We start from the raw sequence: 23214 nt of genomic DNA, 5'->3' as shown, positions 1-23214 counted from the left end.
CCAAAGTAGGTGTTGTTGGTTTGCTTGTTTGTGTGTGTGTTTTGTTTTGTTTTATATTAATATGGATATCTTTGCTTACTGATTTTTGAGGGTTTACATTTCTGGAAAGTCATCACTGTATGTTGCACACACTGTCATATAAAATCTTTAAAAAGAAAAAAAGGCTTTGTAAAGAGGCCTATTTCAAGAAAAAAAAACAACCAACCAAACAAAAACCCTTCAGCTGCCCCTTAATAATTTAACTTTCTTTGAACTTGCTTCCACTGTTAACATCAGCAGTGAGTGTCAAATACGTTTATCAAGAGAATTACTCCTGTTTGAGAGTAAAACTCCCTTTATTTTATCAACAATAATAATATATTAATAGTCTTAATTCACTTAAACTATATTCAATCTACCTATTAGGCTTTTGTCTGGGAGAACAAGTGACTGTTCCTGAACCTTAGTTCTGCCAAGCTAAGTTTGAAGCCATTTCTGAAATGTGAGCATCCCAAATCCACAACTCCCATCATATGCAATAAAGGGAAAACCAATCCTTCCAGCACAGAGGATCATAAATGGTGTTATCTGTAACAATTAGCATCACAGCATCATATGTAAATGAGTTGATCCAAATGCATGTCGTGGAACAAAGCTGCAAGATGTTCTCCTTTGGCAATGCAACTCAGGGAGTGAGGCTGAATTGCACTTGGGCAAGGGTAGCGGTGTTCACTTGGTGTTGGAGGTGGTCCTCCATGGCATCCTGCTTCTCAGGTGGAAATGTAGTGTGCAAGCACAGAGCACATCAGCTCTCTGGCAGTTGCTTTGGTTGTCTGATGGCTTGTGGTTGAAATTTTGTCTTTTGAAAGCCATAAATGACTTTACATACTGATTATTTGAGAGATCTCTATCCTCCTTTGTTATACTGCTTTTAAAACTGCCAGTGAAATCTACTCTGTGAGGCTTTTTTTGTCCTGAAATATCGCATATTCCACCTATTTTCTTGGTAGTATTAGGCAGGATGTTGAACAAGAGAAAGGACAGTTCATTCCAGGGGCTCGGCTGATCTCTTTTTGAAGGGAAGGCCTGCTAATGGCAAATGACCTATACCATAGTATTTATTATTACACTGTTAACTTGAAGCTTTGAAAGTAAGAGATATTAAAAACTTGGGACAGACTATTTGTAAACATCTAAATAACTCATAAATCTCATTATTAAGGGCGACTTGTGAAGTTTTAAGAAATTGTTCCTTGAACTGTGAAGTACTACAGTTTGAAGATGAGAGTCATGACAACCATATGTTTGGAAGAAAAAGATGGCAGTCTGTCAAAATAAAATAAACAAAATAACAGTGTATTCTTCCAAACGTGAATTTTCTTCCTGTTTAACTGACCTTGTTTCATCTTGTTCCTCAGTACAACATGATCAAGCGCAGTCTTCAAGAAAATGAAAAGCACAGTCTATGTTGTTGATAGCTTTGTTATATTAGTGTAAAGTAATGTTTTCGAGATTGCACCATGGAAAATTTTTAAAGTGTAAACATGGTCAGGGCTACTAATTTTACTTTGAAGAAAGACCCATCAGCCCTGTGATACACAGTTGTAATGTGCCTGCCATCAATTCTCAAAACTTGTGTCTGACTTTAGCTTTTGATATTGCTGTACACTATAACACTGATGTGTTCTCGTGATGTCACGGTATTTTCTGTATGTTCTAAATCCTTCAGATGAAAAGACTGAGCTGTATGCTGTTTCTGAGCCTTTTTCTTCTGCCATACATATGCACATACTCTGCAGTTCATTTTAGGGAAAACGCAGAACAAACAAGTCGAGAACTATATTTCTGTTTTGGAGTTCAGCATGTTGAACTTTTCTCCTAGAGTTAGCAGTAGACTCAAGCCCTGACATGCTTCCTCTCTTATCGTCGAGTTAAATATTCAACTCTAAACACTGGAGGTTATTTGAGATTGTGTAGCATTTTTGTTTAAAATTAGGCTTCTGTTAGACTGTTGTGTCTCATTTCGACTGCAAATAATTACCTGCATACCTAAATTTTGCTCTTGCTTTATTCAGATAAAACGACTATTATCTTCTGTGATTTAGAGCTGCCATTTGTTAACACTGGAGCTGGTAGAAAACCTGCACTGTTTTGAGAGGAGAAGTAAGCAAGTCCTGTTTCTGTTGAACACATAAATGTTATTGTTTTAAATATTCCTGAATATCCTACATGCAGTGATTGCTGTTGTATTAGCACTTTTTTCCCCCTCTTTTATTCTCACCATGTAAAATTTGAAGATTTGAATTTTCACAATATTTGAGTTAAATTTCAATTTTGCCACTTTAGCCTCATTAAAAAAAGCAACAGTTTAGGAAGTGGCCTAATGTTGATTTTATTTCATATTAGATTATTTAACTATTTGACTGCAAATAAGATGAATTCCGACTGCTGATACTTTTCCTTTCACTTTTGGTTTACTTAGGAGGCTGTAGTCTTCAGCTCTTGGTTTTGTCATCAGATACAATTTTCTGTGACAGGAGTTTTCAGGAGTGTTTGTGTTCAGGTTCAGTTAAACTGGTGGATTTTGTGTTTGTTTGTTTGTTTGTTTGTTTTTCCCATGATTCTGTCTGATGCTGATTGAAATTATTACCAGAACATTTAAAACTTTTAATAGAAAACTATTTTTCTTTAGTTTTTGTTCTGTATTTTTCAACATCCACTGATGTTCTAGATACTTAATAGTCAAGCTTTATACCAAAATTTGGCATGGTCCTGCTCTAGCAACACAACGTTACTGTGCATGAAATTCCTAATGGTTAAGGCAAGAGGTCAGTCCTCAATGTTTACTGTTCTCCTCTGTTTGTTGTTCATCATTTATACTGACTTAGTGCTTTCTGATGTGTTCATAAGGTTTAGCTCAAGTAGATGATGTAGCATTAAATTAGCTTCTTATTTATTCTCAGATTTGCAATGAGCAGCTGTCCCTGTCTCTCGGTTTCTCACATGTGAGCCCAGTTATACCAGTAGAATCTGCCTTCTTCAGTGAGGTCACGTGAGGAAGGACGTGAAAGCCCAGAATTTGGGGGTCTGCAAGATACAGTTCCTCTGTGTACCCTTCTCACTAATTACAGGAACTGGCTGTTAAAATGCACAGCAATGTTTGCAGGACAAGGGAATTAAAAAAAAGACTACTGAGTGCAGACAGGACACCAGACTTTCATAACTTAGTGGGAAATGTTAACTTTCTGTTTGGAGAGAGGTCTGGGCACAGAGACCCACATATTCTTCACTAGGTATGGTAGAGTAATTTGCTGTATCCTGAACTAAAGGTAGAGGTCCCACTTGCATTAAACACAACAGCAACTTTCTATTTCAAGAAAAACCACAGGCAATGTATCAAATCTTGCTGAGTTCACACAGTGTTGCTTTTATGGCCAGGTGGAGCATTACACTCTGCTGCCTTGCCTGGTTATCGAGACCATAACATCTCACCTAATGATTTCTCCCTTAATCCTCTACCTTGATTGAACCATAGGATGTCATTTATAGATGTGTTTGTCTCCAGCTGAGACTGCATCAAAGAAAACCTACATTATCCTTAGGTGAATTAGAATGTTTTTGTCCCACTATCAAAAGTAATCATTCTTAGTCTGTCTTTTGTGTAATTTAAACTTTTATCTAACTTAAAATTTCAGCCAATGAATCTTGCCATCTGATGGTCTGCAGGTTTAAAGATCCTTTTATGATCAGGAGTCTTTCCCCCTACCAGTACTTCTGTTCTGTGATGAGGTGATTTCTGAGTTCTCAAAAAAAAAAAAAAAAAAAAAAAAAAAAAAAAAAAAAGATATCTAGCCGTTTTAAAAAATATACTCCCTGGTAAGAATCACACTTACTAGAGTTAATAGTCATTTCTTTAATGAAATTATTCTGGACTTCATAATGTAAATGCATTATCTGTAAGAAGGGATAGTAGAGGTTACTACATTCATATACTATATCATGTTAGCACAACCTATTTACTTCTATTCTGTAGTATTTCCATTCTCGTTCTGGTTTTCTCCGCTTGCTCAACTTCCTGTGTTTAGTTCCTCTTGTGTGTTTTCAGTGTCAGTGGAAGTACTCTGCTGTCGTGAGATTGTCTTTCTGTGGGCTGAGGCCTAGCTCCACCAGAGAGCAGTTCTCTGTGGGTAACCCACAGAGAGCCCTGGCAAGTACCCTGGTGCAGGGGATCTGGCCCTTTATTAGTTCAGAATACAAGTCCTTTGCAGGATATGACCATTCTCTCATATGTCTTCTAAATTAAAGGTAAGGTGTTGAAGAAGCAGAGATTAAAAAAAAAATATGTAATTATAATCCCAACCATTACTCAAAAAGCTCAGTAAACTGGAGTCATCAAACTTGTATTTAAAAAAAAAAAAAAAAAAGGCACAATTGCCAATGGACATGGCTATACACAACTTATTTGCTATATATAGCACACAACACAATATTGAGTTCTCCAGTCAGATACTGCAGAAACTTGCACACTGAATACTCTGTGTGGGTGGCAGTGTGCACAGTTATGAATTTACGAGAGCCTTGGTAAGCCATGTTTAAGAAGCATGGGCATTTTCATACTGTAAAGAGAAGTTAACAGGAATATCTGAGATGTTAAGAGAGGAGGAGGTTCCTGTCTTTTCGTTGTCATGTTATGGACAGAAGTCACAAGGTACTTAGCAGCATGTTACTGTCAGAAATGCCAAGTGCTAAAATTGCAGTGGAAGTGAATTCAGTTTGATTCCAGCAGGAGTTTGTGGTGTTCACTGGCCCTTAGGAGAAGGTGCAAAGGTCAGAAAAAATAGATTTTATCTCTAGTACTTTTTAATATTTTTTTTTCCAGCTGGTAAAAGGATAAATCTACTTCATGTTCAAATAGTGGTGGATTAGGAGTTCCTGAACTGGAGAAACATTAATGTCATTGACATGTAAGTGAACAGGTTTCCAGTTTTGACTTGAAAATCCTAACATTTATGTTAGTGTTCACACAGGAATTTTATGACCTAACATTTGAAAGCTGTATGTTTGCTTCTACATTTATGGAAACTTAACACGTGAAAAATCATTGCACCGTCTTTATTCCTGATCTGAGCTGTAATATGCTTGTTGTGCTTCCTGGAAGTCAGTCCTAGTCATTTCTGCTTCTCATTTTCTGTGCTGGTGAAGGTCTTTGCCCTTCCAGTCTTTCTCACAAACAGCACTTGACACAAGCTAGTCAGCTTTCCTAAAAGTCAGTGGCCTCCTGTCTTGAATAAAGCCTGGAGAGTCAGCTTTGTAATCTTTCCAACACATTTTCAAGTGTCTTACTACTCTGCAGTGTAAACAGCTGCCATTGCTGTAACTGGCAATCTTTGCACCCCATTTGCTACGCTGAATTGAGAGGACTGAAGGGCTGATGAAGCTTGAACTGGATTCTCCAGGATGTGGAGAGCAGGCAGTTAGAGAACAGACTAAAAGAAACGTGAGAGCTTTTGGGACTGCTTGGCCAGTCTGTGCCTGAGATGCAAGTGTGTTGGAAGAAGGGCAAGCAACAGGTCAGACCTTGTTATGGTCTGTCCTCATCTCTGACCAATTCACTCTTTCTTCTGCAGTGAAAAGAGAAAGAAAGGGGAAAAAAAAAACACACACACACACTACAAACTCAATAGAACTTTTATAAAATGCCTGTAATGAAATCAGTTTTCTCTTATCAATTTCAATTATTTTATCATGTTAAATATAATCTGTAAATGTTTTAGTGAAGGGACAGCTTTCCTGAGAAACCACTTATATTTGAGCAAACAAAACAAAGTATTAATGAAATATATCTCTAAGGGAAAACTTTAAGTGAAACTCTTCTGCTGTGTAAGATGTTTGTCTTATCCTCATAGGAAAAATCTGTATTACCAGAATTTGTTTTAAAGGTCACCTGCTCATCTCCATATTATTTGTAGGACTTGTTTGTGTGAAACTGTATTGAAAAGCAGACACAGACTCTGTGGTTTCCACTGGAAGCATTTATTCACTGGTTGATAAAACCAAAGAGCCTCTCCTCCTTCTCAGGTGCATGTTTCCTTATTTACATGCAGACTGGTGTTTTCTAATAGAAGTATTTTTGCTTGTTTCTTCTTTATCTTTTTGTCTGGAATCAGTCAGAATACTGCAGTGCTTTACTCCCTCTTCTCCATTCATTTTATCTGTTCTCTGTTCTTCACTAAGCAATCTTTTTAATAACATCTGTATACTTCAACTTCTTTTGGTCTTTAATTCACACTTTATGGCTGTAACAATCCTCTTCTGTTCTCTCCTTTTTATTTACATGTAATTCCTTCCCTAACACATCCATTATTGTGTTTGTGCTCACCATATTGTGTTGTCTTTCAATTTTTATCTCATGTTTCCTGCAAATATCAGCAGTACAGTTCTAGTTATGGTGTGTGACTGGCGTGCTCCCAGTTTTTGCGTTTTTCTTAGGCTGTAGTTCACAGCTGCAGTAGTTTGTGTATATTCTTGGGAAAGCTGATTTTACTTATAAAATTTGTTTATTAATATGTTTAATTGATTATCAAATAGCTGTCAGTAATTTTCAGAGTTTTTCCCACATTTGTGTCATTTGCTAATTTAGACAATATTTTTGGTGCTCCTTCTTTCAGTTAATTAATATGGAAAATGCTGGTGACGATTTGCTTTGAGAAAAGAAAGTAGAGATTTCAAAGCAGTTCTTATTCTATTGGTGTATGTAGCTTAAAATAATGTTCATTTTAATTACCCTATACAGTGTGGCACTTTGGGATAGAAGGACATACTAGGAGAAAACTTATTATGAAAATATTAATATTCGGTTTAGCATGTATGTTTACGTTTGGTGAATGTAGGGTGATATGTAGTCTCCTTATTGAATCAGGTTTTTTACTTCTGGACTTTGGGTCTTTCTCACAGATCATCTCTAAAACATATAAAAAAGAAAAAAGGATTTGAAAAATTGGAAAAAGGGATTCATTCTGCTGCAGAGAGGGGTCTTTGTTCCCATTCCTGTTCAATTTCTATCTCCTGTGCCCCAGAAAGGTCATCCCATTACTTGGTCATGGCCTGGGAGAGGGGTTTCCCCAGAGCCTTGAACAGGGCCTGCTACTGAATAAGCTTGTCCCTAGGGAGAGGAGTGAAGAGAAAAGGTGATGGGGCAAAGCTGGATTGTGTGGGATAGTCATTAGTTCCTCACAATTTCCACCTTATTCCCCTATGACTACAACAAGTCTCTTAACACTTACCTTCTCAGTGTCTGGAGAAGCCATAAGTTTATGATCAGTCTTGTCTTTAAGGAAAATAATGTGGGATAATGGGAGGTGATGGAAATAGAAAGAGAAAAGAAAATAATTGTTTCCTCATTAAGATCCGAACAGAGTAGATACAAAGCTGCAAAAGTTGTTTTGTGGGCTTGAAAATTACTTTAAGATGCTTCATCCAAAGCTTTCTTAAAGAGTTTGCAAATCCCAATGCTGAAATAGAAGGTGAAAGATTGCTGATCTGTGATGTCAGAGGTGTTTGTGCATATACTTTGCCTTTTGTGTATATGCTTTGCCTTTTACAAGTAGAAAACCCCTGAACAGTTGCAATTCCAGGTGCAAACCCACCTGGGATCTGGCGCTGTGTAAACAGGAGGGATGGGAACTCAGAAGCTGAAGCTTAGGTGTGTTTCCCTCGTGTTCCCTGCTGGGCAGTGCTTAAGATGCTTGTCAGGGTACTGAGTTAAAGCAACGTCATTTATCTTGCCTAAAAAAAAAAAAAAAAAAAAAAAAAAAAAAAAAAAAAAAAAAAAGGAAGCACTTGGGCTGGAGGTTCTAGCAAAAAAAATTGTTATTTGTGCTTTTTTTTTTTTTTTTTTTTTTTGTATTTGCATCAGAGTTCAGTGCCTGGAGGAGTTAAGCCATAGGATGTTGCTGAGAGAAGAGTATTTATTGCAGCAGAAATAAAATTACAGAAAAAAAAAGTACTCTAGGGGAAAAAGAGTAAATCTAGCATGCCAGATATTTGGTATTAAGCATGCTTAATATTCAGTTTAGTCCCATATGATGTGTTTATGACCAGTGTGTGTGCCCCAGCAAAGGCAGTGCCTAAAAACGTATCTGTTAATTAGTTTTGATGCAAGAAGTGGAGAGGGCGCGTGCATTCGTCCTCTGCATCAGCAGCCCGATTTGCTTGTCAATGGAGGAAGATGCAGAAAGGATCTCGAGTGTTGTGGGTTCAGGTTTCTTCAGGAGTCGGACCCTGAAAAATCGGAAGATCGGAGGGAGGGGAGTTGCTCTGACGATTATCATAAAGCGCTGCTAATGTAGCCCGGGCACCACGTGACTGCAGAAAAAGCTATTATCTCAATGAAAAGGAAACTGCTTTTTAGAGCAGCAACAGAACAGAAGCAGGAGGAATTTTCGAGTACTCCACCATGCTGGATTGTCAAAGGGAGCTCTCTCTGATCAGCAGTTAGGGAAGGATTAGTGCGGCCAGTTTGTCAGCTGTCATTAGAAGCAGATGACAGAGATGATAAGCTGCTGTGTGCGCACGTCCTCACTCAGCATGTGCTTTGGTTTACATCGAGACATAACACTGGTTTGGGATAATGCAGAGCTGATATTTTTAAGGCTGTAAATTTACTGGTAATTGCTTTTTTTTTTTTTTTTTTGCCTTTTTTTTTTTTTTCTCCTGTTTTTAATAAAAAGCAAGTGTGATGGATGGGGGATTTATCTACATCTTGATCTGAAGACGCAGGAAAACTAGTAGGATCTGCCTTGAACTGCAAAGGCTGGAAGACAACAAGGTGTGTTTCTGAAGTGCTGTGACTTCATTGTCCTTACTGCTCTCTTTCTGCACGTCTCTGTGCCCCTGTGTGTGCATTGGAGGTTTCTGGATTTTGCTAAGGGTGGGAGGTTGCTTTTGGGGAGCGGGAGGAACAGCTAATTTCTTTTTGAGCAAGGGAGTTTAAAGCTATTGTTTCTAAGTAACAAATATAAAGAAATAATGTAAAATTGGTTCTCCAGTTTCAGTAGTTTTCCCCCTTTTTAATGGCTACAGGTGTACTTGTGGTTGCCTGTGACAGTTTTATGGGTTTATGTGGCTAAATATATCTTAGTCAGTGTGCAGGAAATACTTTTGTAAGCAAGTTTTCTGGCGTCCAGAATAATACACAAACCCATCTATATTTTCCCACTGTCAAGAGGAGGTGGAGCCCACGAGTGCCTTTTTCATTGCAGTAATTACCATTCAGTATTCAGTAATTTCTATGCACATGAAAAAGTACAGAGGAAGTCAGACTGAGACGTTTTTGCTCTAAAGCTTTCTCTTTCTGACCAAGAGCTTAAGTAGACAAAACACATGGAAACATTTGCAGTTATATAACTTTCTCTATTTTCTAATCTTAATAGTTTTCTTTGCAAGCCTGTGACCCCGCAAACAGAATGACATTCAGTTAATCTTCAGACCTCGTATTTATCTCATGGTTATGCGTGCTGATGTCACTGAATACCTTGGCAGTATTTACTTTTCTGTTAACCTTGGGAGGGTAACATTTAAATTTGCAGATGAATTTAATAATAATATCCCCTGAAAAAATGTTACTTGCAGCAAGGGAAGACAGTGTGCTGTCTGCCCTGCCTGGGAAGTTCTTGAAAGCTTGTTTGTTTTATTTTCCTGTCATACCCGGCATTAAGCCCAGCATTGTGCTTTACCTCATAGCAATAACAGTGATCCTGCGCTACAAAAAAATGATAAAATGAGATGTTGGGATTTGCGTGGGAGCACTGATTGTAACTTCTCTACAGTGTTGCCTCCCAAGTTAACGGCAGGCTTGCAAGGATAGGTATAACAGGTCATTACTGCAGTGCACTGGCAGCTTACTCAACGTGTGCTTTCCCGGATCCCTATTGCAATAGCGGTGGTGACTATCACGCGTCAGATCCCTTTAATAATTAATTAAATGCACACAGGAAATGCCGTAGTTTATTTTCTTCAGGACTTTGAAAAACTCGTGCTGCTTTGAGATAGGAGGGGGAAGGAAAATATTATGGTTCCCAGATTAACGGAGCGTGCGTTTGAAGCTACTTTACTTCATACTGTGAGGACAGAGACAGAAACGCAAACAAGCCGGCGCTATTTATTTGCTTGCCCTCTTTTGTCTCCGCCGGGCTGCTGGAAACGCGGCCCTGCTGCAGGCCGGAGCGTGGGCCTGGGCCTGGGCCCAGCATGCGGCACCACTGGCCAGCACCCGGCGAGCCCCTTGCCTTCCTGGCAGCAAACGGAGAAGCCACCAGAACAATGAAACTTCCTCTCCCTGCTGCCTGGGGTTCCTTTCTTTCGCTGCGGAAGACCTCACAAGAGAGCAGGGGCTGAGCAGCACTAGCTGCAAGGGTGGCAGCTATGTTTTGGGGGAAAATAGAACTTTACCGCTGGTGCAATCATTCGTATTTGCCTGTATTTGACATACTAAGGGAAAAAAACTTCAAACAATATCAGCCTTTTGGATAGACTGCTTTTTAAATGGCTCTGGGTTCTCACAAAGCTCAAAAGTCCAATATTTCCTTTATAACTAATTCTATAACTATGGTATGTAGCCCATCGAAAACTTCAAGTGCTATCTTTGACCAGAGGAATATTATTTTGCCTTTTACCCACACTTTAAAATTCATGTATGCTAACAGGCAAAAAGGTTGCGTTGGTAACAATCAAAAGATGCGGCTGTCTTCTTTCGTTCCTTTAGTTAGTTTGATTGTTCGTTTGCCATCTCTGTAAGGGAACATTCTTGTATAAGGTGGGAGGGAATGCATTAGTGCATTGCAAAATATACTGTGCTATAAGAAAACAAACAAACAAAAATACTTCTTGGAAAATCTGAGCTGGGCGACTACTTTGAAAATGGCTTTTCACTCCAGAGGTCTAACCACGATACTTAATAACAAATGCTATGCTGAAGTCAGCTGGCTGGTTATTTTTTGCAGCACCGTATTATTTATGTTGTGTTAGTAACCAGGACGGGGGGGAAATGAGGACAGGTGTGAAGACAGCCTTGATGATCAAAACCTCCTTCATTAATAAATTGAATACATTTGTTAGTGCACTATGGTAAAATAGCCCCATAATTATTATGACAAAGCTGAGCTAAGGACTGGGGAATGGGTGTATGAGCCAAGCTCGCTGAGCAGAGTGCAGGGGAACACCATCCATAAGCTGATGATCGCTGTACCTCTGAGGGCATCCTGCTGGATTCCTGGTTGCCATTCCTGACTCGTACCCACTTGGCTCTGGCAGGCCTAGAAGAGAGTCTGAATTGGACTAAAAAATTATTCATAGCAGATAAAGCTTGAGGTCTTCAAATCTTATTCCTCACATTCATTATCTACTATACATGCTGTCCCCAAACAAACCATAAGATATTGTGTTGCTCTTTTTTTCTTATTTCTGATATCAGAAGACTCAGGAATGAGAAATGATGATTCCTCATTTTTTAATCACAGTCATGTTGTGATTAAGCAACCGTCTAATACTAGATGTCAATAAGAAATGTCTGTTAAAACTCCATGGTAATAATTTATTTTTTTTTTTCCAGTTCAGCCAGCTTTAAATGCATGCTATTTTGCACTTTGGGGCAGTATATTGCAGCCTTCTGATCAACCACTTTTATGAATGCAGTGAATATTTATTCTCCACTTTTGTAACTATATTTAATTATATTCCAAAATTAAAAATACACAGAATATACACTCATTCTTTCTTACGAGTGTTATTCTTCTTTACCATAAATGGTTTAATTGTTAATGCAGATTAGTTTCAGTTTATTTTTATGAAGAGAGTAAAATGAGTGGTAGCAGTCAGCTTTAGTTGTAGAGCAGCCTTGTTTTCCTTGGGCTGCAGGATTCCAGCATAGTTGTGACAGGCCCATGGAGTGATTTATGTTATACAAAAGAGCGAAATAACAGTTTGACATCTTCCTCTCATAGGCTAGGAGGAAAATCCAAGCTTCAGTGAAGTTGGTGATAAAATTCTGATTTATTTCAATTGAGTCATAATATACCCCCATTTTTTTCCAAAATGCCATTTCTGCTGTTAACAGAGCTATAGCAAGCTTATAGGGTTTTGCCTGGAAGTGGTGGGGAAACCAAAGTTATGCATATGGATTAAAGAATAAATTAGGCACAAATGAAGACAAGTTCGGAGGAAAGAAGAGGTGCAGAATACCAGAGCCAAGATGGCTCATGAACCTCCAATTGCAGTTGTCTTGCAGTTTTTCTCAACACATCTTCTATTAATTTCCATGTCAGACAAACCACTACGTAAATTTTAGTCTCTAACTTGATGCGTTGAGCCATATGTTGTATTTGGTCATAGGCTGCATTCCTCTCCATATGCTTGTGGATATGAAGTTTGTGCCCACAAGGTTATATTCCCTGACAGCTGACTAACTAAAGCAAATAGGTTTTTATGAGTTATGTTTTCTTTTTAGATGGTTAAAGATGACAATTAAACTTTCCTCTTCTGCTATTGATAGTTGCTGTATTTCACTGAGGCAAATAGAAGAGTATGAATGAAGACTGATATAAACATGGAATTTGAAGTCATTAATAATTGTTTTTTGTGTTCACAGATCAGTTTTTGAACTTATGGTTCTATTAAGAACATATCTGGTTATGGTGTACAGACTGCTGTAGACAGTTATATTTCTATCCAGTTATTTTTTTACCTAGAACATCATATGTGTTTGCAACAAACTTTTGTGTGGCTCTGACATCATTTATTTTGAGTTTGTATCTCTGAGCTTAATCACAACTTGTATAGTTAATGCGGTCAATATCTTTGACAAGACTTTAATATACATCTATATTAAGATTAAAAATACATATTTCTGCATGTTGGCAGTTGATACAAGTGTATGCACTCACATAGTGCATATGCCATCAAGGTAGTATGCACTCAAGAGTGCATATTAACTGGATTGTTCTTCAAGCTTTAAATAATAAGAGTTGTTTGTTTTAATTTCAAAAATTTAAAAAGTTGTTTGTTTTTAATTTCAAACTCTTATGCTGCTGCTCCAGTGTAAGTGGAGGATACTGCTATGGGTATGATTCAGAAAGCACCAGCTGAGGGGAGCTAGCTACTCCTCTCACACAGATATGGGGTCAGACATGGGGCCAAAGCTAGGACTGCTGTCTCCCATGGCAGTGCCACCCAGGACTGCATCCCTGTCATCAGGACACTTCCCAGGACCAGGGCTGAGCAAGCCGAGCCACCTTCAGCTGAGGAGGGCACTGAATTTTCCTGCTCTAAATTCATTTCAGAGGCAGAGGCAATGGCCAATCCAGTCATTGTACAGAAGAGGATGACCTGGGTGTATAATTTCAATAAGTGGTGCAGAGCTCTGAACCTCATATGGGCACCAGTTTGACTCCTGACTGACGGAAGGCACCATAAAACCACAGAACGGCTGAGGTTGGTAGGGACCTCTGGGGGCCACCTGGTCCAACCCCCTGCTCAGGCAGAGTCACCCAGAGCAGGCTGCCCAGGACCATGTCCAGATGTGAAGCTGAATTTACCTCTCAAGCAGCTGTAAAAATCCCTATGCCCATGGTTATTTGTGAAGCTGAGTACGAGGATATATTTAAATTGAATATAGATGCATTTGACTGGTCCACTGTTAAGTTCTAATATATTCTTACAAACTGTTAAACTACATGCATGCATATGAGCTTATCAATAACTATTTGGGAAAGTGTGTTAGTATACAGGTGTATCTTGTAGGTATATGTAAGGTAAGTTATTGTTTCACCATGATAACAACACCAAAATATGTAGAACTACTTTAGGTAATGTTTTAGCTACACTTCCTTCAAATCACAGTTTTAATTAAGTGCTTGGTATTTAGCATCTTGGCATTCAGAAGAATGACCTGAAGTTTCAGTGTGCTTCATACAAATAGGTAATTGGGTAGAAGACAAAAACAAATAACTTAGTGCTGCAGCTGAGTGCAAGTTTGAGCCATGAGTTTGATTCTTGATTAGGTACAAGAGATGATATATAGAACTAGCTTCTGAACTGCAGCTAAAATTTCAGTAAGATTACGTGTTTTCAATACCAGTACCTAATCTGAGACTGGAGGAACATGATTTTGATGACCCGGTTAGAGCTGTGAAAGGTGGCATGCAGAACAAGCATCTCTTACTGAGGCTCAGTGCAAGCTTGGGTTATACTTAGCTCAGTAGCTGGGAGTTAGCTCTTGAGTCATACAGCCATGTAGAGATGCTAAGCTGATCCTAGTGACCAGGAGGACCACTGTGTGAAGTCATTGAAACTGGGGTTGATAAATGATAGAACTCAAATTCAAATATGATCTGTTGGATAATTTTGTCCATTATTACATGCAACTGATACAGAAAAGTCATGCTGTTTTCTCTGGTTCACCCTCTGCTTTTCGCTTTTTACATGTAAGGGACCCCGTTTCCTGAGCTTTTTATTAATGGAATATATTTTATCTAATATTTGACAAGCAGCTAACTTGAGTTAAAACCTACTTTATGATATGCACATGACACAGAGATGCGTAAATGCCTTTGTCTATTGTGGTCTGTCAACTTTTTCTCACTATTAAGATAGGCATCTTGAAAATCACACTGAACTGTGTAAGCTTACTGGTATTGTAAGTAGTGTATACTTTCATATCAGTAATATTTATGAAATTGCAAAACGTTCCTGGATTTGTGTTTTCACACAGTGCCTTAAACTTGTGAGAGCAGTTGTCTGCTTTTGCACTTGCTACTTTCTGCTTTTTGGGGAACATTGACGTGGGAATTTAAGTGGAAAAATAGCAGTTTTGAAACTGAGATTGGCAAAGAAGATTCAGTAGGAGTCAAAATTTGCTTAATTCACTGTTAAAAATAGTGCCTTCAAGTTGAAATGAAGGCTATTTAAACACTGGGTTTCCTATAATATTATTGTTCTATGCTGTTACATTTGCTTCATTTGTCAGCTTCTTTTGATATTCACAAATATTTAGTTCAAATTGGAGTAGATTTGAAATACTGTTTCCAAATCAGTTTGCTAGGTAAAATTATTAATAGATGTGAAATACAAGAAAAACTTTAGCTTAAATAAACATCTTATGTAAGAATTTTAATTCTTCCTTTTTCAGTGAACATGCAGTATTTTTATAGACATTGTTTAAGAAGTATCAAATGCAACCTAGAATGTTAAATGGTTTTATTAAAAAATGTTTTGTTTTGTTTTGTTTTGTTGGCTTGTGTTTTGTTTTCCTTATTTACCCACCACAAACAAAAGAATACAAGAGTGACTAGCATATATTAAAAAACATTTTGGCATTGTGTTTTTGTTGTTGTTTAATGCAATGTTTTAATGGAAACTTTGGTGCTATTTAGCTGTATTTATTTTGTTGTCAAATATTAAGAATTGGAAATAATTCTTGATAATGAGAGAGAAGTAAAATCCCTGATCTGAAATTACAATGCAGAGTCTTGAGCAATTAATTTTTCTTCAGTAGTAGCACATGGTACTCTTGGTGAAAAAGGTGAAAACAGACCTTTTTGAAAGTGGAACTGGAGTAAAACTCTGGTACATAAGGTAAAAAGGGTACTTTCTTCCTATGATATTTTTCTCTGTTGTCTTATTAAATCCTAGTCTTGCTATTTCTGGGCATATTAGAGGTGGCTGATGCAGGCTAATCTGTAAGGAGCTCAGTGACTGGCTATATTAAGAGACTTCGCCTATGGGAATACAGAAGGTAGGAGCCATCTTACACTGCTGATGTCAGCTGGGAGTGTTTTTGGGTAACATCTAAAGTAGAGCTGTGGGTTTCTCAAACCTGTGGTTTTGAGTATCTGAGAAAAAAAAAAAAAAAAAAGTTTTTGTTTTTTAAGACTTAGGTGGATTTTAAAGAAAGACCTATGAAATACCAGCCTAACACTGAACGTTAATGTTAGCCATTTATTTGATTGTTATAGCATGTGTTAAAGAGCTGCTGCTGCCCATTTGCAGCCTAATGTGTTTATTAGACGGTCTTCCCAGTGGCATCTTGAAGTGTCTTTTAGCTAAAAAATTCATGAGCATTATTGGCTTTCAGTCTGCAAATGGAATATGTCTTCTTGTTACTGTCTAACACACCACTCTAAAGCCATTACACAGAAGTAAGAGAAAAGATATTGTTGAGGAAGGAGCCTTCAGTTTAAACATTTGTTTATAGTCTATTAGGTCTTTTTGTAGGTAGAGCAAAAATACAAGCGGGAGGTAGGTGTTGGAGCCAGTGTTCGATTCTCTTATAGTAATGTTTTCTAATAAATGATGTATCTTTTCTTAGTTCTAGTTTGTGGAGTTCAAGCATGAAGTAGAATTTAGTAAAAATTACCATAAATCTTGTTTTGATGTTACCTCTAATAGTCTCACTTTCAAATTAAATTGTATCTTTGTGTTATTTTCAGACTGAAAAGGCTACTGCCAGATGAACCACGGGTGCACATCAGATTTCAATACAAGCACTTAATAAAGATGACTTTAGAGATTTTTTAACTTATTACTACTACCTTCCTCATAGAAACTTTGTCTGTTTTCTGTGTGACCGTTGCAGAGTGACAAAGATTTAGGCAGTTTCATCTGCAGTGAAAGTATAGTGGTGGATTTAAGGAAAACAAAAGACTATACCCTTGAATAAAATTTGGATTTTTAATATGAGGTTAACTTTGCCAACTTAGGTGCTGAACATCTTAACTTGGTTTGACAGAATGATTTTGTTTCTTTTGGGGTATGTCCCAGCCCCGTGCGGTGGGTGATTTTAGATGGGTATAAGAAGATGTTTGTAGAACACTTGCTTACTTACACCAAGGTGTGTATACAGGAAGATGGTTTAATATTGCTTTATTTTTTTCCCCAATCTGACTTTTTAGTGGTGTCTTTATCTTGCCTCAGTTTAATATTAGCAGACAGTGCAATCGCTTTTCTTTTGCTCCTGAATTTTCTACTCTACTCATTTGCAAACCCGTATCCATGTGTCCCTTGATTTGTCTGAACACCAGTGCAAGGGAAAGCCAGTTCCCAAGGAACTTGAGCATCCCCAGCCACATAGGGAGCTGCACAGGCACAAGCCAGATCCCTTAGCTTCTGGGAATTCTGACACTTTCTCAATGACAAATGCTGGCAATTGAAGTGTATTTCAAACCATCTCCATGAACTGGTGCTGGTCACGACTAACAGATTGTCCTTAGGCTACAGTGGCCACGGTCTCTGGGATAGGATCTTATCCTGTCTCTGACAGTGATTTCCTTTTCAGGCCTGGGAAAGTTGCTATCAAGTGCTTGCCATTATTGCCTTCTTCAAAGGAGCTGTGGATTATAGCATATACCACTGTTAAATATTTTCAGATACAAAAATGCACCCAATGAAAAAGAGTTCATAAGCAAGAAAAAACATGAAGAATCACAAGTTACATGTGACTTCCAACTTCACTCTGGCTTGTACCAGAATTAGTGTTACACAGGGTGCCTCAGTAATTTTGAAACTGAGACTGAAAGCTTCTAATCATAAGAACTTCACAGGAAAAAAAATGAATTATAATGGATGTATGTTTGACTTTGTAATTAACCACAGAAATATGAGCTGTTTATATTGGTAAACTGAGCTGTTAGAGAAAATTTTAGCCAAAATTTTCATTAAATTGTAATTATTATTATTATTTATTTTTTTTTTCAAGGAAACTGGGTATTTCTTTGCTGTTTATTACTCACCAAAACAGTAACTTGAACAAATTGCTTCTATACTTAGCACTGGTACCTACACTACCTACGTGTGTGCTGGAAGGGTAGCAGTATGGTACTGCTACCTGATTCTCTGCTATATGGTACGTTACCCTTTGTTTGCTATTTTTCAGACTGAAATAGCAGCTTTGAAGGTGTAATCCTCATTTATTCTTTAACTGCATTTGTTGGGCTTATAATAAATCTGACAGTTTAACAGGCCTTGTTTGGAAGATGGCCTGCACTGATAAGAGATAAAATGCACATTATCTTATTCTGCATTAACTCTGGATGATTAACTGGATTCATTGATGCTGAGGATCAGTGCTGGAAGGTTTACTCCAATACACCATGTTCCTTGGTGGCATTTGAAAAGTGGAGGAGACGTTACAAATTCATGCAACTGATTTGTGCTAGATTTCTTTGTCTTATCCTTCATGAGGCCTCTACTTATTTTATTGCCTCACATGTTTTATTTCAGGGTTAACATTGTTTTATTTCTTTCCCCTTGAAAGACAACTGTCTTGTAAAATACCATGTTTGCTATTGCTTTATAATTAGGTTAAAAATTCTCTCTGTGTTTCTAACTTAGAGCAGTTGCTGGTGGGGGTTGTGAAGGCGGATGTGCTGTCACAATGAGAGCAGAAATTTTTGTTTTGTTACTGATAACACGAAAAAAATGAATTGAAACCTCTTTCAGGCTCTGTCTTTTCAATCTCCCAACATCTGGTAGTAACTGAGTAGGTCTCAATGACTGTCATTACTAACGTGCACTGTCCAAGAGATTATTCATTTAATTTTCTGAATTGTGATTTACATTTAACAGTTGGAAAAAAAAAATAGGCAGAAACACACAGGTATTTTGGATGCTTAGTGAAACAGAGAGAACAGAAAAATACATCTTTATTTTTTAATACAAATGCAAAGTAAGAAATTAATTACCTGAGATGTCCTGTTTGCACAGGGCTTCTGTTGGAGCCTAGAATTAGTTCTCTAGCTATTTTTAGTAATAACAGTACCATTTCTCTAATTGTCTCCTTCCTTCTATAAAAATGCTGCAGTGAATGCAATCTTTCCATTGCTCAGTTGATGCCCAGTGGAACTGAACCTTGAGTGGCATCTGAGCTGGTGTTAGAAGTTGAGCTCTTACTTATTCTTGCAGTCTTTTTTTGATAGCACAAATGGAAAACTGTATACATATTTTTCAACTATATGTATATAGTTGCTACCACCATTAAAGGCAAAATAATAATCCCACAGTGGGATATTATGTTTGCATCTTGGAGTACAGTACAACTCCCAGATAACTTACAAAATAAAAGAAAGGAATGTGTGATCTTGCATGACAGTTCATTCTGCAAGACATTCACTTTAATTCACCTTTGTAAGACATTTTGTTTCAAGTAAACATCATTTTAGTTCATTATCTGACCTACCTTCCTATCATTTTTTTCCTTAACAAAAGGATTTCTCTATCTCTCTCTCCTCAATTCAGTGATTACTGTTGGTTTTATTATTACTCATCTGGTTTGATTAATTATTTTCCTAGTCTATACCAAGCTAAATAAGCCTTACCAACTTTTTCTTAATTTTTGCTGCAAATTGTTTCTGAAAACATATGAAAGAGATGATATTTCATTTCAGTTTCTTTAAAACACTAGATGAACTGAACTGTTCAATTTCTTTACTTCTTTCTGGAAATTCCTGCAGAGATGTATAAAAAAATCAGAGAAGCATGATCAATGTTGCTTTCCAATCCAAGGTAGTTCCCTATAGGGGAGGCATATTGGAATAAAACTTTGTGCCTTTAACTTGTCATTCTACTCTCAGCAGCTTCAGTTTTGAATTGTGACGTTTCCTGGAAAAGGTTAGATTTCAAGTTTGGGAGTTTGTTTTCCTGTCTGAGAAACTTTCCATATGGTTCAGGAAACTAAGAATGTTTAGAACAACCTTAAAAGTTACTAAATCATCCTGTTAAAGTCTGAATTTATGTAATGTTATGATTTTTTTCAGTATTACAATACTATTACTAATAACAAGTAACCAGGAAAGTTCAGGATGGGTAAATTAATGTGTGTGGAGAGAGAGCAGCATCTAAAAAACACTATAGGCAATCTAGCTGTTCCTGATCCACGGATATTTTTTGTACATTGACATCCTTAATACAGTCCTTAATTCATTAGACTTTTTCCCTTTTCACATGAAAAAAATTCCTAGATGCCTTCTCTTCTGCTTCTACATATGCCCAGAAGTAACCTCTACCAGAAAATGTGGGTTGAGTTCCTTGCTTACACTTCATTGAAGTCATGGAGATACCTAGACCGTCCAGAGATCTTCATCTAGTAGTATGCATATATCTGGAATGCAAATTAGCTCATGAAGAGAAAACTGAGATAGCTACTTTCTTTTCAAAACAATGAGGAATCTCTTTGGCTCTACTTGACTTGTTAGCATCATTTCTTGAGAAGGGAGACGGGATGGCCACCCTCCTCAGCCCAAGTGATTCAAACCTGAGTCCCTTGCTTCTTAAGACAAATTTTTTACTACTTACCTGTGAATTTAGTTGAATACATGTCTAAAGATTCCAAAGAGTTAATTAACGTCTTTGCTTCCAGCTTCAGCAAGCAGTCAACGTACCACCTCTGAAGCTGTTCTGCATGATTAAACATACAGGCTTGAAACCCCTCTGCAAAGAGGGAACTGAATCTCCATTTCTGTTCTAGTCAGTACAAACTATTATGGACGAGCAGGGCAGCAGATTATCTATCCACAGCTTTTAAAAGATGATTCTTTTACATTTGTTCTAACTCAAGAGAGGATTTAGATTTTTGAATACCAAGAAAGCAGCAGAAATATGTGTATCCCAGTCAGACCCTAATCTCCCTTGAAATGTATGTTTTGTGTGCATATCCTTTTGATTTTAATACTGGATAGTGCTAAGTGACTCTTGTTTTGCCTTACGAGATATTTTTTTAGACTGCCCAGTATCATTAGTATCTAGCTCTCCACTTTCCAAGGTACATAACTCTTGATTTTGCACACTACTCCAGAGCACAGGCATCTAAAATAAAGGAGTTGTAGAGCCTGTCTTTGAGGTATTGAATGTGATTTTTAATGTAGACATCAGGAGAACAGAAAACAAATATTGTAGTAGGTGGTAGATTTCCAGAAAAAAAACTTTTTGGTGAGTACAAAGGAAAAGATAATTCATTCTAAGAGCAAACTGACAGTGCTGCTGAGAAAAAGATGTTATGGCCTGTAAATGCAAATAAAAATAATAAAATAATAAAATAAAAAATAATAAAAATCTGCTTGGAACCATTTACTGTGTTTAATATGGGGAGAAGAAGATACTAATTTCATAATAATGGTACCAATTTTGTTCCCTTTAAACACAGAAAGATGGAGTTTAGATGTTTATGGTGGCAGATTAGTTTTAATGTATCCTCTGAAGGCTAATAGTAAGCATCCTAGGGGAATATCTACAGAACAGCATCAGTGTGAATGGAAGGAGAATTGAGCTATGCCTTGGTGGATCTACCAGTGAAACTTTGGTTCCTGCAAAAATAAAGTTTGCTTTGAAGTAAGCCCAAATGATTAGGTAGAAAAAATGAATATATATTCCTGTGCCCTTTCCTAGGGAGGAAGAGTGGAGGGAGATGTTTCCCCTAAATGTGGTTGAATGCTTGATAGGTTTTCATGGATCTCTGTGCTTGCTTTTCTCTAGAAAAACACCCAACTGATCTACATTTCTCAGGTATTACTTGGGAAGCATAAGAAAGGAAGGGATTCCCCAGCCTAATTTTCTTCTGAACTTTAGGCTGCCATCTGAGTCTTGCTCAGAGATGATCTCTGGAATGTACAGCTTTCATCACGCTGATGATTTTTTTTTATTTTTTTTTTACCGGTCAGTGAACAATTTAGTCTTTGAAGCATGGCCTGAAGCTCCCCAGCTCTCCACTGCCAGACATGTGGGACTGCGGTCTCCTCGTAACTTCTCTGTAATCGTTGTCACAATTTTCTTAAGAGTGTATTTCCTCTTCCTTGACTCTCTACTGTTGCATACTTGTGAAACTGCACAGTTTCAAGAAAGTGCTTAGCTTTTAGCCATTTAGACAAATGTGTATGTCTACTTTTATATTTACATAAGTAGGATGATGTCTACCATCCGTTAAGACATGTCGTTGTCAAGGAACAGACAGTATGCCACAGGACACATTGGAGGCTGCAGCAGATGTTTCACACTCTGCAGCAAGGTCAGCATTGGTGTGGCATTGGGAATGCCCTGAGTACAGTCCCTGGGAGTCCCCCAGGCAATGCAAGGTGACAGATTGTGGTCAACAGGTTGATAGTATACGCATACATGGATGTATACTTATGCATGTATAGACATTATAGAGACAATCTAAATCCAAATACTTTTTTTCAAACAGAATCTGGTACCATCCATGTATAAGACTGTGAGCTTGTTTAAGATTGGGAGCTATACAATTCATATACCTAGAAAAAGGAAAATTGCTCTGCTTTCTTCTCACTGTCATCTTGTGTGTTTGTTTGTATTTTTCCACTACAGATAAAGGATTTTATTTTTTTTTTTTTAACTCAGAAGAAGTGTTTAGATGATGTTCAGTGGTGAATCTGAGATGGCTCTGTGTTTTCATTTGCTTGCTCAAGTTTAAGCAAGTGGCCTTTCCCAGAATCTCTGCAGAACTGCCTGGATCTCAGTCTCCAGACTGTTTGCACGAGTATATTCAGTCAGCCAGCTCATTGGGAAAACTAAGATTTATAGTATGAGCCAACACATTTATTACCAACACAGTCTGGTTGCTAGATTTTAAAAAGATAAAATGAAAAGGAGGAGACTGCAGTTTTAACCCACACGAGCTCCCTCAGTAAGTTTTGTGTGTGGTCACCAAAGGGAAGGGAGTTGGCAAAAATGTGGGGCTTAGAGGAGGTGGTAGACCCACGGTTTTGATACCTGACCAAGTTCATGCCAGTATGAAGTGGCACTAGCCTCCAGCACTCAATTTAACAAGGTTTGAATCACCTCCTGGAGGTGCTCACCTCCTCTATTATGGCCCTCCTGTTGATTTTTCTGCTCATCCCAAACAGTGCAGAAGCAATCTGAAATGTCTGGAAGTGTCTCACTGCCATCTTACTGACAAAGCTGGCAGCAACAGAACAGATGGTGAGTGAGGACTGTCCTGCATTACATGGTCTTTTTGATCACCTCCACATGCCCTTTTTATAGTGTTTTCTGTCTCTGGAATATTGCTATTTATTGAGGAGTGTTTAAGATGACTTCCATGCGTGTTCATAAGGTGTACAGGACAATAGGGGCCAGGAGCAGGGCAGGATTTCCCTGGCCTGTTTATCACACAAATTGTAATAAGCCTGTTTTGTTTTAACACGTGATAGCTTGACAAGTTATTTTCCTTATGAGGTA

At 37.8% G+C, this 23214-nt stretch overlaps 1 protein-coding gene across 6 annotated transcripts in view; it reads left to right on the top strand.

The window, feature by feature from the left end:
• NCOA2 (nuclear receptor coactivator 2) overlaps window positions 1-23214 on the top strand; it is a 197485-nt gene that overhangs the window by 92290 nt on the left and 81981 nt on the right. Inside the window, exon 1 of one of the 6 annotated variants that reach the window (XM_082753634.1) lies at window positions 8423-8806. The exons of the other annotated variants lie outside the window; for them this stretch is intronic. The gene's annotated coding sequence lies outside the window, so the exon portion shown is untranslated. Of the gene's footprint in view, window positions 1-8422; window positions 8807-23214 lie in introns of those variants that run through there. 6 annotated transcript variants of the gene reach the window in all.

Source organism: Aythya marila (genome assembly GCF_965140915.1).
Source record: "Aythya marila genome assembly, chromosome: 2".
Taxonomy (NCBI): domain Eukaryota; kingdom Metazoa; phylum Chordata; class Aves; order Anseriformes; family Anatidae; genus Aythya; species Aythya marila.
This window is presented reverse-complemented; position numbering and strand designations above follow the sequence as displayed.